Consider the following 13490-nt stretch of genomic DNA (forward strand, 5'->3'; position numbering starts at 1 on the left):
TTCCACAATGAATGTCTGGCAAAAAATAGTTAATTTTGTTGCAAGCCGTTCTGAAATCCGTCGGCAAATAACTCAAAATGCTTAACTCGCCGAGAAAATCACTTTTTTTCCACAATGAATGTCTGGCAAAAAATAGTTAATTGTGATGCAAGCCGTTCTGAAACCAATCGGCAAATAACTCAAAACGCTTAACTCGCCGAGAAAATCCCTTTTGTTCCACAATGAATGCCTGGCAAAAAATAGTTAATTTTGAAGCAAGCCGTTCTGAAACCAATCGACAAATTACTCAAAATGCTTAACTCGCCGGGAAAATCACTTTTTTCCAAATGAATGTCTGGCAAAAAATAGTAAATTTTGATGCAAGCCGTTCTCAAACCAATCGGCAAATTACTCAAAATGCTTAACTCGCCGGGAAAATGACATTTTTCCACAATGAATGTCTGGCAAAAAATAGTTAATTTTGATGCAAGCCGTTCTGAAATCCATCAGCAAATAACTCAAAATGCTTAACTCGCCGAGAAAATCACTTTTTTTCCACAATGAATGTCTGGCAAAAAATAGTTAATTGTGATGCAAGCCGTTCTGAAACCAATCGGCAAATAACTCAAAATGCTTCACTCGCCGAGAAAATCACTTTCATCACACAATGAATGTATGGCAAAAAATAATTAATTTTGATGCAAGCCGTTCTGAAACCAATCGGCAAATTACTCAAAATGCTTAACTCGCCGAGAAAATCACTTTTTTCCCCACAATGAATGTCTGGCAAAAAATATTAAATTTCAATGCAAGCCATTCTGAAACCAATCGGCAAATAACTCAAAATGCTTAACTCGCCGAGGAAATCACTTTTTACCCACAATGAATGTCTGGCAAAAAATAGTCAATTTCAATGCAAGCCATTCTGAAACCTATCGGCTTTTAACTCAAAATGCTTAACTCGCCGAGAAAATCACTTTTTTCCCACAATGAATGTCTGGCAAAAAATAGTCAATTTTGATGCAAGCCGTTCTGAAACCAATCGGGAAATTACTCAAAACGCTTAACTCGCCGAGACAATCACTTTTGTTCGACAGTGAATGTCTGGCAAAAAATAGTTAATATTGAAGCAAGCCGTTCTGAAACCAATCGGAAATTGCTCAAAATGCTTAACTCGCCGGGAAAATCACTTTTTCCCCACAATGAATGTCTGGCAAAAAATAGTAAATTTTGATGCAAGCCCTTCTGAAACCAATCGGCAAATTACTCAAAACGCTTAACTCCCCGGGAAAATCACTTTTTTCCACAATGAATCTCTGGCAAAAAAATAGTAAATTTTGATGCAACCCGTTCTGAAACCAATCGGCAAATAACTCAAAATGCTTAACTCGCAAAGGAAATCACTTTTTTCCCACAATGAATGTCTGGCAAAAAATAGTAAATTTCAAAGCAAGCCGTTCTGAAAGCAATCGGCAAATTACTCAAAACGCTTAACTCGCCGAGAAAATCACTTTTGTTCCACAATGAATGCCTGGCAAAAAATAGTTAATTTTGAAGCAAGCCGTTCTGAAACCAATCGGCAAATTACTCAAAATGCTTAACTCGCCGGGAAAATCACTTTTTTCCACAATGAATGTCTGGCAAAAAATAGTAAATTTTGATGCAAGCCGTTCTGAAACCAATCGGGAAATTACTCAAAATGCTTAACTCGCTGGGAAAATCACTTTTTTCCCAGAATGAATGTCTGGCAAAAAATAGTTAATTTTGATGCCAGGCCTTCTAAAACCAATCGGCAAATTACTCAAAACGCTGAACTCGCCGTGAAAATCACTTTTGTTCCACAATGAATGTCTGGCAAAAAATAGTTAATTTTGGAGCAAGCCATTCTGAAACCAATCGGCAAATTACTCAAAATGCTGAACGCGCCGAGAAAATCACTTTTTCTCCAATCTGAATGTCTGACAAAAAATAGTTAATTTTGATGCAAGCCGTTCTGAAACCAATCGGCAAATAACTCAAAATGCTTAACTCGCCGGGAATATCACTTTTTTTCCACAATGAATGTCTGGCAAAATATAGTAAATTTTGATGCAAGCCGTCTGAAACCAATCGGCAAATTACTCAAAATGCTTAACTCGCCGAGAAAATCACCTTTTTCCCACAATGAATGACTGGCAAAAAATAGTAAATTTCAATGCAAGCCATTCTGAAACCAATCGGCAATTTACTCAAAACGCTTAACTAGCCGAGAAAATCACTTTTGTTCCACAATGAGTGTCTGGCAAAAAAGTTAATTTTGAAGCAAGCCGTTCTGAAACCAATCGGCAAATTACTCAAAATGCTTAACTCGCCGGGAAAATGACTTTTTTCCACAATGAATGTCTGGCAAAAAATAGTTAATTTTGTTGCAAGCCGTTCTGAAATCCATCGGCAAATAACTCAAAATGCTTAACTCGCCGAGAAAATCACTTTTTTTCCACAATGAATGTCTGGCAAAAAATAGTTAATTGTGATGCAAGCCGTTCTGAAACCAATCGGCAAATAACTCAAAATGCTTAACTCGCCGAGAAAATCACTTTTATCACACAATGAATGTCTGGCAGAAAATAGTCAATTTTGATGCAAGCCCTTCTGAAACCAATCGGCAAATTACTCAAAATGCTTAACTCGCCGAGAAAATCACTTTTTTCCCCACAATGAATGTCTGGCAAAAAATATTAAATTTCAATGCAAGCCATTCTGAAACCAATCGGCAAATAACTCAAAATGCTTAACTCGCCGAGGAAATCACTTTTTACCCACAATGAATGTCTGGCAAAAAATAGCCAATTTCAATGCAAGCCATTCTGAAACCTATCGGCTTTTAACTCAAAATGCTTAACTCGCCGAGAAAATCACTTTTTTCCCACAATGAATGTCTGGCAAAATATAGTAAATTTTGATGCAAGCCGTCTGAAACCAATCGGCAAATTACTCAAAATGCTTAACTCGCCGAGAAAATCACCTTTTTCCCACAATGAATGACTGGCAAAAAATAGTAAATTTCAATGCAAGCCATTCTGAAACCAATCGGCAAATTACTCAAAACGCTTAACTAGCCGAGAAAATCACTTTTGTTCCACAATGAGTGTCTGGCAAAAAAGTTAATTTTGAAGCAAGCCGTTCTGAAACCAATCGGCAAATTACTCAAAATGCTTAACTCGCCGGGAAAATGACTTTTTTCCACAATGAATGTCTGGCAAAAAATAGTTAATTTTGTTGCAAGCCGTTCTGAAATCCATCGGCAAATAACTCAAAATGCTTAACTCGCCGAGAAAATCACTTTTTTTCCACAATGAATGTCTGGCAAAAAATAGTTAATTGTGATGCAAGCCGTTCTGAAACCAATCGGCAAATAACTCAAAATGCTTAACTCGCCGAGAAAATCACTTTTATCACACAATGAATGTCTGGCAGAAAATAGTCAATTTTGATGCAAGCCCTTCTGAAACCAATCGGCAAATTACTCAAAAGGCTTAACTCGCCGAGAAAATCACTTTTGTTCCACAATGAGTGTCTGGCAAAAAAGTTAATTTTGATGCAAGCCGTTCTCAAACCAATCGGCAAATTAATCAAAATGCTTAACTCGCCGGGAAAATGACATTTTTCCACAATGAATGTCTGGCAAAAAATAGTTAATTTTGATGCAAGCCGTTCTGAAATCCATCGGCAAATAACTCAAAATGCTTAACTCGCCGAGAAAATCACTTTTTTTCCACAATGAATGTCTGGCAAAAAATAGTTAATTGTGATGCAAGCCGTTCTGAAACCAATCGGCAAATAACTCAAAATGCTTCACTCGCCGAGAAAATCACTTTCATCACACAATGAATGTATGGCAAAAAATAATTAATTTTGATGCAAGCCGTTCTGAAACCAATCGGCAAATTACTCAAAATGCTTAACTCGCCGAGAAAATCACTTTTTTCCCCACAATGAATGTCTGGCAAAAAATATTAAATTTCAATGCAAGCCATTCTGAAACCAATCGGCAAATAACTCAAAATGCTTAACTCGCCGAGGAAATCACTTTTTACCCACAATGAATGTCTGGCAAAAAATAGCCAATTTCAATGCAAGCCATTCTGAAACCTATCGGCTTTTAACTCAAAATGCTTAACTCGCCGAGAAAATCACTTTTTTCCCACAATGAATGTCTGGCAAAAAATAGTCAATTTTGATGCAAGCCGTTCTGAAACCAATCGGGAAATTACTCAAAACGCTTAACTCGCCGAGACAATCACTTTTGTTCGACAGTGAATGTCTGGCAAAAAATAGTTAATGTTGAAGCAAGCCGTTCTGAAACCAATCGGAAATTGCTCAAAATGCTTAACTCGCCGGGAAAATCACTTTTTCCCCACAATGAATGTCTGGCAAAAAATAGTAAATTTTGATGCAAGCCCTTCTGAAACCAATCGGCAAATTACTCAAAATGCTTAACTCGCCGGGAAAATCACTTTTTTCCACAATGAATGTCTGGCAAAAAATAGTAAATTTTGATGCAAGCCGTTCTGAAACCAATCGGGAAATTACTCAAAATGCTTAACTCGCAAAGGAAATCACTTTTTTCCCACAATGAATGTCTGGCAAAAAATAGTAAATTTCAAAGCAAGCCGTTCTGAAAGCAATCGGCAAATTACTCAAAACGCTTAACTCGCCGAGAAAATCACTTTTGTTCCACAATGAATGCCTGGCAAAAAATAGTTAATTTTGAAGCAAGCCGTTCTGAAACCAATCGGCAAATTACTCAAAATGCTTAACTCGCCGGGAAAATCACTTTTTTCCACAATGAATGTCTGGCAAAAAATAGTAAATTTTGATGCAAGCCGTTCTGAAACCAATCGGGAAATTACTCAAAATGCTTAACCCGCTGGGAAAATCACTTTTTTCCCAGAATGAATGTCTGGCAAAAAATAGTTAATTTTGATGCCAGGCCTTCTAAAACCAATCGGCAAATTACTCAAAACGCTGAACTCGCCGTGAAAATCACTTTTGTTCCACAATGAATGTCTGGCAAAAAATAGTTAATTTTGGAGCAAGCCATTCTGAAACCAATCGGCAAATTACTCAAAATGCTGAACGCGCCGAGAAAATCAGTTTTTTCTCCAATCTGAATGTCTGACAAAAAATAGTTAATTTTGATGCAAGCCGTTCTGAAACCAATCGGCAAATAACTCAAAATGCTTAACTCGCCGGGAATATCACTTTTTTTCCACAATGAATGTCTGGCAAAATATAGTAAATTTTGATGCAAGCCGTCTGAAACCAATCGGCAAATTACTCAAAATGTTTAACTCGCCGAGAAAATCACTTTTTTCCCCACAATGAATGTCTGGCAAAAAATATTAAATTTCAATGCAAGCCATTCTGAAACCAATCGGCAAATAACTCAAAATGCTTAACTCGCCGAGGAAATCACTTTTTACCCACAATGAATGTCTGGCAAAAAAATAGCCAATTTCAATGCAAGCCATTCTGAAACCTATCGGCTTTTAACTCAAAATGCTTAACTCGCCGAGAAAATCACTTTTTTCCCACAATGAATGTCTGGCAAAAAATAGTCAATTTTGATGCAAGCCGTTCTGAAACCAATCGGGAAATTACTCAAAACGCTTAACTCGCCGAGACAATCACTTTTGTTCGACAGTGAATGTCTGGCAAAAAATAGTTAATATTGAAGCAAGCCGTTCTGAAACCAATCGGAAATTGCTCAAAATGCTTAACTCGCCGGGAAAATCACTTTTTCCCCACAATGAATGTCTGGCAAAAAATAGTAAATTTTGATGCAAGCCCTTCTGAAACCAATCGGCAAATTACTCAAAATGCTTAACTCGCCGGGAAAATCACTTTTTTCCACAATGAATGTCTGGCAAAAAATAGTAAATTTTGATGCAAGCCGTTCTGAAACCAATCGGGAAATTACTCAAAATGCTTAACTCGCAAAGGAAATCACTTTTTTCCCACAATGAATGTCTGGCAAAAAATAGTAAATTTCAAAGCAAGCCGTTCTGAAAGCAATCGGCAAATTACTCAAAACGCTTAACTCGCCGAGAAAATCACTTTTGTTCCACAATGAATGCCTGGCAAAAAATAGTTAATTTTGAAGCAAGCCGTTCTGAAACCAATCGGCAAATTACTCAAAATGCTTAACTCGCCGGGAAAATCACTTTTTTCCACAATGAATGTCTGGCAAAAAATAGTAAATTTTGATGCAAGCCGTTCTGAAACCAATCGGGAAATTACTCAAAATGCTTAACCCGCTGGGAAAATCACTTTTTTCCCAGAATGAATGTCTGGCAAAAAATAGTTAATTTTGATGCCAGGCCTTCTAAAACCAATCGGCAAATTACTCAAAACGCTGAACTCGCCGTGAAAATCACTTTTGTTCCACAATGAATGTCTGGCAAAAAATAGTTAATTTTGGAGCAAGCCATTCTGAAACCAATCGGCAAATTACTCAAAATGCTGAACGCGCCGAGAAAATCATTTTTTTCTCCAATCTGAATGTCTGACAAAAAATAGTTAATTTTGATGCAAGCCGTTCTGAAACCAATCGGCAAATAACTCAAAATGCTTAACTCGCCGGGAATATCACTTTTTTTCCACAATGAATGTCTGGCAAAATATAGTAAATTTTGATGCAAGCCGTCTGAAACCAATCGGCAAATTACTCAAAATGCTTAACTCGCCGAGAAAATCACCTTTTTCCCACAATGAATGACTGGCAAAAAAAAGTAAATTTCAATGCAAGCCATTCTGAAACCAATCGGCAAATTACTCAAAACGCTTAACTAGCCGAGAAAATCACTTTTGTTCCACAATGAGTGTCTGGCAAAAAAGTTAATTTTGAAGCAAGCCGTTCTGAAACCAATCGGCAAATTACTCAAAATGCTTAACTCGCCGGGAAAATGACTTTTTTCCACAATGAATGTCTGGCAAAAAATAGTTAATTTTGTTGCAAGCCGTTCTGAAATCCATCGGCAAATAACTCAAAATGCTTAACTCGCCGAGAAAATCACTTTTTTTCCACAATGAATGTCTGGCAAAAAATAGTTAATTGTGATGCAAGCCGTTCTGAAACCAATCGGCAAATAACTCAAAATGCTTAACTCGCCGAGAAAATCACTTTTATCACACAATGAATGTCTGGCAGAAAATAGTCAATTTTGATGCAAGCCCTTCTGAAACCAATCGGCAAATTACTCAAAAGGCTTAACTCGCCGAGAAAATCACTTTTGTTCCACAATGAGTGTCTGGCAAAAAAGTTAATTTTGAAGCAAGCCGTTCTCTGAAACCAATCGGCAAATTACTCAAAATGCTTAACTCGCCGGGAAAATGACTTTTTTCCACAATGAATGTCTGGCAAAAAATAGTTAATTTTGTTGCAAGCCGTTCTGAAATCCATCGGCAAATAACTCAAAATGCTTAACTCGCCGAGAAAATCACTTTTTTTCCACAATGAATGTCTGGCAAAAAATAGTTAATTGTGATGCAAGCCGTTCTGAAACCAATCGGCAAATAACTCAAAATGCTTAACTCGCCGAGAAAATCACCTTTTTCCCACAATGAATGACTGGCAAATAATAGTAAATTTCAATGCAAGCCATTCTGAAACCAATCGGCAAATTACTCAAAACGCTTAACTCGCCGAGAAAATCACTTTTTTTCCACAATGAATGTCTGGCAAAAAATAGTTAATTGTGATGCAAGCCGTTCTGAAACCAATCGGCAAATAACTCAAAATGCTTAACTCGCCGAGAAAATCACTTTTATCACACAATGAATGTCTGGCAGAAAATAGTCAATTTTGATGCAAGCCCTTCTGAAACCAATCGGCACATTACTCAAAACGCTTAACTCGCCGAGAAAATCACTTTTGTTCCACAATGAGTGTCTGGCAAAAAAGTTAATTTTGAAGCAAGCCGTTCTGAAACCAATCGGCAAATTACTCAAAATGCTTAACTCGCCGGGAAAATGACTTTTTTCCACAATGAATGTCTGGCAAAAAATAGTTAATTTTGTTGCAAGCCTATCTGAAATCCATCGGCAAATAACTCAAAATGCTTAACTCGCCGAGAAAATCACTTTTTTTCCACAATGAATGTCTGGCAAAAAATAGTTAATTGTGATGCAAGCCGTTCTGAAACCAATCGGCAAATAACTCAAAATGCTTAACTCGCCGAGAAAATCACTTTTATCACACAATGAATGTCTGGCAGAAAATAGTCAATTTTGATGCAAGCCCTTCTGAAACCAATCGGCAAATTACTCAAAACGCTTTAATCGCCGAGAAAATCACTTTTGTTCCACAATGAATGCCTGGCAAAAAAGAGTTAATTTTGAAGCAAGCCGTTCTGAAACCAATCGGCAAATTACTCAAAATGCTTAACTCGCCGGGAAAATCACTTTTTTCCAAATGAATGTCTGGCAAAAAATAGTAAATTTTGATGCAAGCCGTTCTGAAACCAATCGGCAAATTACTCAAAATGCTTAACTCGCCGGGAAAATGACTTTTTTCCACAATGAATGTCTGGCAAAAAATAGTTAATTTTGAAGCAAGCCGTTCTGAAACCAATCGGGAAATTACTCAAAATGCTTAACTCGCTGGGAAAATCACTTTTTTCCCACAATGAATGGCTGGCAAAAAATAGTAAATTTCAATGCAAGCCATTCTGAAACTAATCGGCAAATTACTCAAAACGCTTAACTCGCCGTGAAAATCACTTTTGTTCCACAATGAATGTCTGGCAAAAAATAGTTAATTTTGAAGCAAGCCATTCTGAAACCAATCGGCAAATTACTCAAAATGCTGAACGCGCCGAGAAAATTACTTTTTCTCCAATCTGAATGTCCGACAAAAAATAGTTAATTTTGATGCAAGCCGTTCTGAAACCAATCGGCAAATAACTCAAAATGCTTAACTCGCCGGGAAAATCACTTTTTTGCCACAATGAATGGCTGGCAAAATATAGTAAATTTCAATGCAAGCCACTCTGAAACCAATCGGCAAATTACTCAAAACGCTTAACTCGCCGAGAAAATCACTTTTGTTCCACAATGAATGTCTGGCAAAAAATACTTAATTTTGATGCAAGCTGTCTGAAACCAATCGGCAAATTACTCAAAATGCTTAACTCGCCGAGAAAATCACCTTTTTCCCACAATGAATGACTGGCATAAAATAGTAAAATACAATGCAAGCCATTCTGAAACCAATCGGCAAATTACTCAAAACGCTTCACTCGCCGAGAAAATCACTTTTGTTCCACAATGAATGTTGGCAAAAAAATAGTTAATTTTGAAGCAAGCCGTTCTGAAACCAATCGGGAAATTACTCAAAATGCTTAACGCACCGAGAAAATCAATTTTTCCCACAATGAATGTCTGGCAAAAAATAGTTAATTTTGATGCAAGCCATTCTGAAACCAATCGGCAAATTACTCAAAACGCTTAACTCGCCGTGAAAATCACTTTTGTTCCACAATGAATGTCTGGCAAAAAATAGTTAATTTTGAAGCAAGCCATTCTGAAACCAATCGGAAAATTACTCAAAATGCTGAACGCGCCGAGGAAATCATTTTTTCTCCAATCTGAATGTCCGACAAAAAATAGTTAATTTGGATGCAAGCCGTTCTGAAACCAATCGGCAAATAACTCAAAATGCTTAACTCGCCGGGAAAATCACTTTTTTTCCACAATGAATGTCTGGCAAAATATAGTTAATTTTGATGCAAGCCGTCTGAAACCAATCGTCAAATTACTCAAAATGCTTAAATCGCCGAGAAAATCACCTTTTTCCCACAATGAAAGACTGGCAAAAAATAGTAAAATACAATGCAAGCCATTCTGAAACCAATCGGCAAATTACTCAAAACGCTTAACTCGCCGAGAAAATCACTTTTGTTCCACAATGAGTGTCTGGCAAAAAAGTTAATTTTGAATCAAGCCGTTGTGAAACCAATCGCCAAATTACTCAAAATGCTTAACTCGCCGCGAAAATGACTTTTTTCCACAATGAATGTCTGGCAAAAAATAGTTAATTTTGTTGCAAGCCGTTCTGAAATCCGTCGGCAAATAACTCAAAATGCTTAACTCGCCGAGAAAATCACTTTTTTTCCACAATGAATGTCTGGCAAAAAATAGTTAATTGTGATGCAAGCCGTTCTGAAACCAATCGGCAAATAACTCAAAATGCTTACCTCGCCGAGAAAATCACTTTTATCACACAATGAATGTCTGCAGAAAATAGTCAATTTTGATGCAAGCCCTTCTGAAACCAATCGGCAAATTACTCAAAACGCTTAACTCGCCGAGAAAATCCCTTTTGTTCCAGAATGAATGCCTGGCAAAAAATAGTTAATTTTGAAGCAAGCCGTTCTGAAACCAATCGGCAAATTACTCAAAATGCTTAACTCGCCTGGAAAATCACTTTTTTCCAAATGAATGTCTGGCAAAAAATAGTAAATTTTGATGCAAGCCGTTCTCAAACCAATCGGCAAATTACTCAAAATGCTTAACTCGCCGGGAAAATGACTTTTTTCCACAATGAATGTCTGGCAAAAAATAGTTAATTTTGATGCAAGCCGTTCTGAAATCCATCGGCAAATAACTCAAAATGCTTAACTCGCCGAGAAAATCACTTTTTTTCCACAATGAATGTCTGGCAAAAAATAGTTAATTGTGATGCAAGCCGTTCTGAAACCAATCGGCAAATAACTCAAAATGCTTCACTCGCCGAGAAAATCACTTTTATCGCACAATGAATGTATGGCAAAAAATAATTAATTTTGATGCAAGCCGTTCTGAAACCAATCGGCAAATTACTCAAAATGCTTAACTCGCCGAGAAAATCACTTTTTTCCCCACAATGAATGTCTGGCAAAAAATATTAAATTTCAATGCAAGCCATTCTGAAACCAATCGGCAAATAACTCAAAATGCTTAACTCGCCGAGAAAATCACTTTTTACCCACAATGAATGTCTGGCAAAAAATAGTCAATTTCAATGCAAGCCATTCTGAAACCTATCGGCATATAACTCAAAATGCTTAACTCGCCGAGAAAATCACTTTTTTCCCACAATGAATGTCTGGCAAAAAATAGTCAATTTTGATGCAAGCCGTTCTCAAACCAATCGGCAAATTACTCAAAACGCTTAACTCCCCGGGAAAATCACTTTTTTCCACAATGAATGTCTGGCAAAAAAATAGTAAATTTTGATGCAAGCCGTTCTGAAACCAATCGGCAAATAACTCAAAATGCTTAACTCGCCGAGGAAATCACTTTTTTCCCACAATGAATGTCTGGCAAAAAATATTAAATTTCAAAGCAAGCCGTTCTGAAACCAATCGGCAAATTACTCAAAACGCTTAACTCGCAGAGACAATCACTTTTGTTCGACAGTGAATGTCTGGCAAAAAATAGTTAATATTGAACCAAGCCGTTCTGAAACCAATCGGAAATTGCTCAAAATGCTTAACTCGCCGGGAAAGTCACTTTTTCCCCACAATGAATGTCTGGCAAAAAATAGTAAATTTTGATGCAAGCCCTTCTGAAACCAATCGGCAAATTACTCAAAACGCTTAACTCGCCGAGAAAATCACTTTTGTTCCACAATGAATGCCTGGCAAAAAATAGTCAATTTTGATGCAAGCCCTTCTGAAACCAATCGGCAAATTACTCAAAACGCTTAACTCCCCGGGAAAATCACTTTTTTCCACAATGAATGTCTGGCCAAAAAAATAGTAAATTTTGATGCAAGCCGTTCTGAAACCAATCGGCAAATAACTCAAAATGCTTAACTCGCAAAGGAAATCACTTTCTTCCCACAATGAATGTCTGGCAAAAAATAGTAAATTTCAAAGCAAGCCGTTCTGAAAGCAATCGGCAAATTACTCAAAACGCTTAACTCGCCGAGAAAATCACTTTTGTTCCACAATGAATGCCTGGCAAAAAATAGTTAATTTTGAAGCAAGCCGTTCTGAAACCAATCGGCAAATTACTCAAAATGCTTAACTCGCCGGGAAAATCACTTTTTTCCACAATGAATGTCTGGCAAAAAATAGTAAATTTTGATGCAAGCCGTTCTGAAACCAATCGGGAAATTACTCAAAATGCTTAACTCGCTGGGAAAATCACTTTTTTCCCAGAATGAATGTCTGGCAAAAAATAGTTAATTTTGATGCCAGGCCTTCTGAAACCAATCGGCAAATTACTCAAAACGCTTAACTCGCCGTGAAAATCACTTTTGTTCCACAATGAATGTCTGGCAAAAAATAGTTAATTTTGAAGCAAGCCATTCTGAAACCAATCGGCAAATTACTCAAAATGCTGAACGCGCCGAGAAAATCACTTTTTCTACAATCTGAATGTCCGACAAAAAATAGTTAATTTTGATGCAAGCCGTTCTGAAACCAATCGGCAAATAACTCAAAATGCTTAACTCGCCGGGAATATCACTTTTTTTCCACAATGAATGTCTGGCAAAATATAGTAAATTTTGATGCAAGCCGTCTGAAACCAATCGGCAAATTACTCAAAATGCTTAACTCGCCGAGAAAATCACCTTTTTCCCACAATGAATGACTGGCAAAAAATAGTAAATTTTGATGCAAGCCGTTCTCAAACCAATCGGCAAATTACTCAAAATGCTTAACTCGCCGGGAAAATGACATTTTTCCACAATGAATGTCTGGCAAAAAATAGTTAATTTTGATGCAAGCCGTTCTGAAATCCATCGGCAAATAACTCAAAATGCTTAACTCGCCGAGAAAATCACTTTTTTTCCACAATGAATGTCTGGCAAAAAATAGTTAATTGTGATGCAAGCCGTTCTGAAACCAATCGGCAAATAACTCAAAATGCTTCACTCGCCAAGAAAATCACTTTTATCGCACAATGACTGTATGGCAAAAAATAATTAATTTTGATGCAAGCCGTTCTGAAACCAATCGGCAAATTACTCAAAATGCTTAACTCGCCGAGAAAATCACTTTTTTCCCCACAATGAATGTCTGGCAAAAAATATTAAATTTCAATGCAAGCCATTCTGAAACCAATCGGCAAATAACTCAAAATGCTTAACTCGCCGAGAAAATCACTTTTTACCCACAATGAATTTCTGGCAAAAAATAGTCAATTTCAATGCAAGCCATTCTGAAACCTATCGGCATATTACTCAAAATGCTTAACTCGCCGAGAAAATCACTTTTTTCCCACAATGAATGTCTGGCAAAAAATAGTCAATTTTGATGCAAGCCGTTCTCAAACCAATCGGCAAATTACTCAAAACGCTTAACTCCCCGGGAAAATCACTTTTTTCCACAATGAATGTCTGGCAAAAAAATAGTAAATTTTGATGCAAGCCGTTCTGAAACCAATCGGCAAATAACTCAAAATGCTTAACTCGCCGAGGAAATCACTTTTTTCCCACAATGAATGTCTGGCAAAAAATAGTAAATTTCAAAGCAAGC

This window comes from Scyliorhinus torazame, chromosome 17, assembly GCF_047496885.1.
Source record: "Scyliorhinus torazame isolate Kashiwa2021f chromosome 17, sScyTor2.1, whole genome shotgun sequence".
In the NCBI taxonomy this organism is placed as follows: domain Eukaryota; kingdom Metazoa; phylum Chordata; class Chondrichthyes; order Carcharhiniformes; family Scyliorhinidae; genus Scyliorhinus; species Scyliorhinus torazame.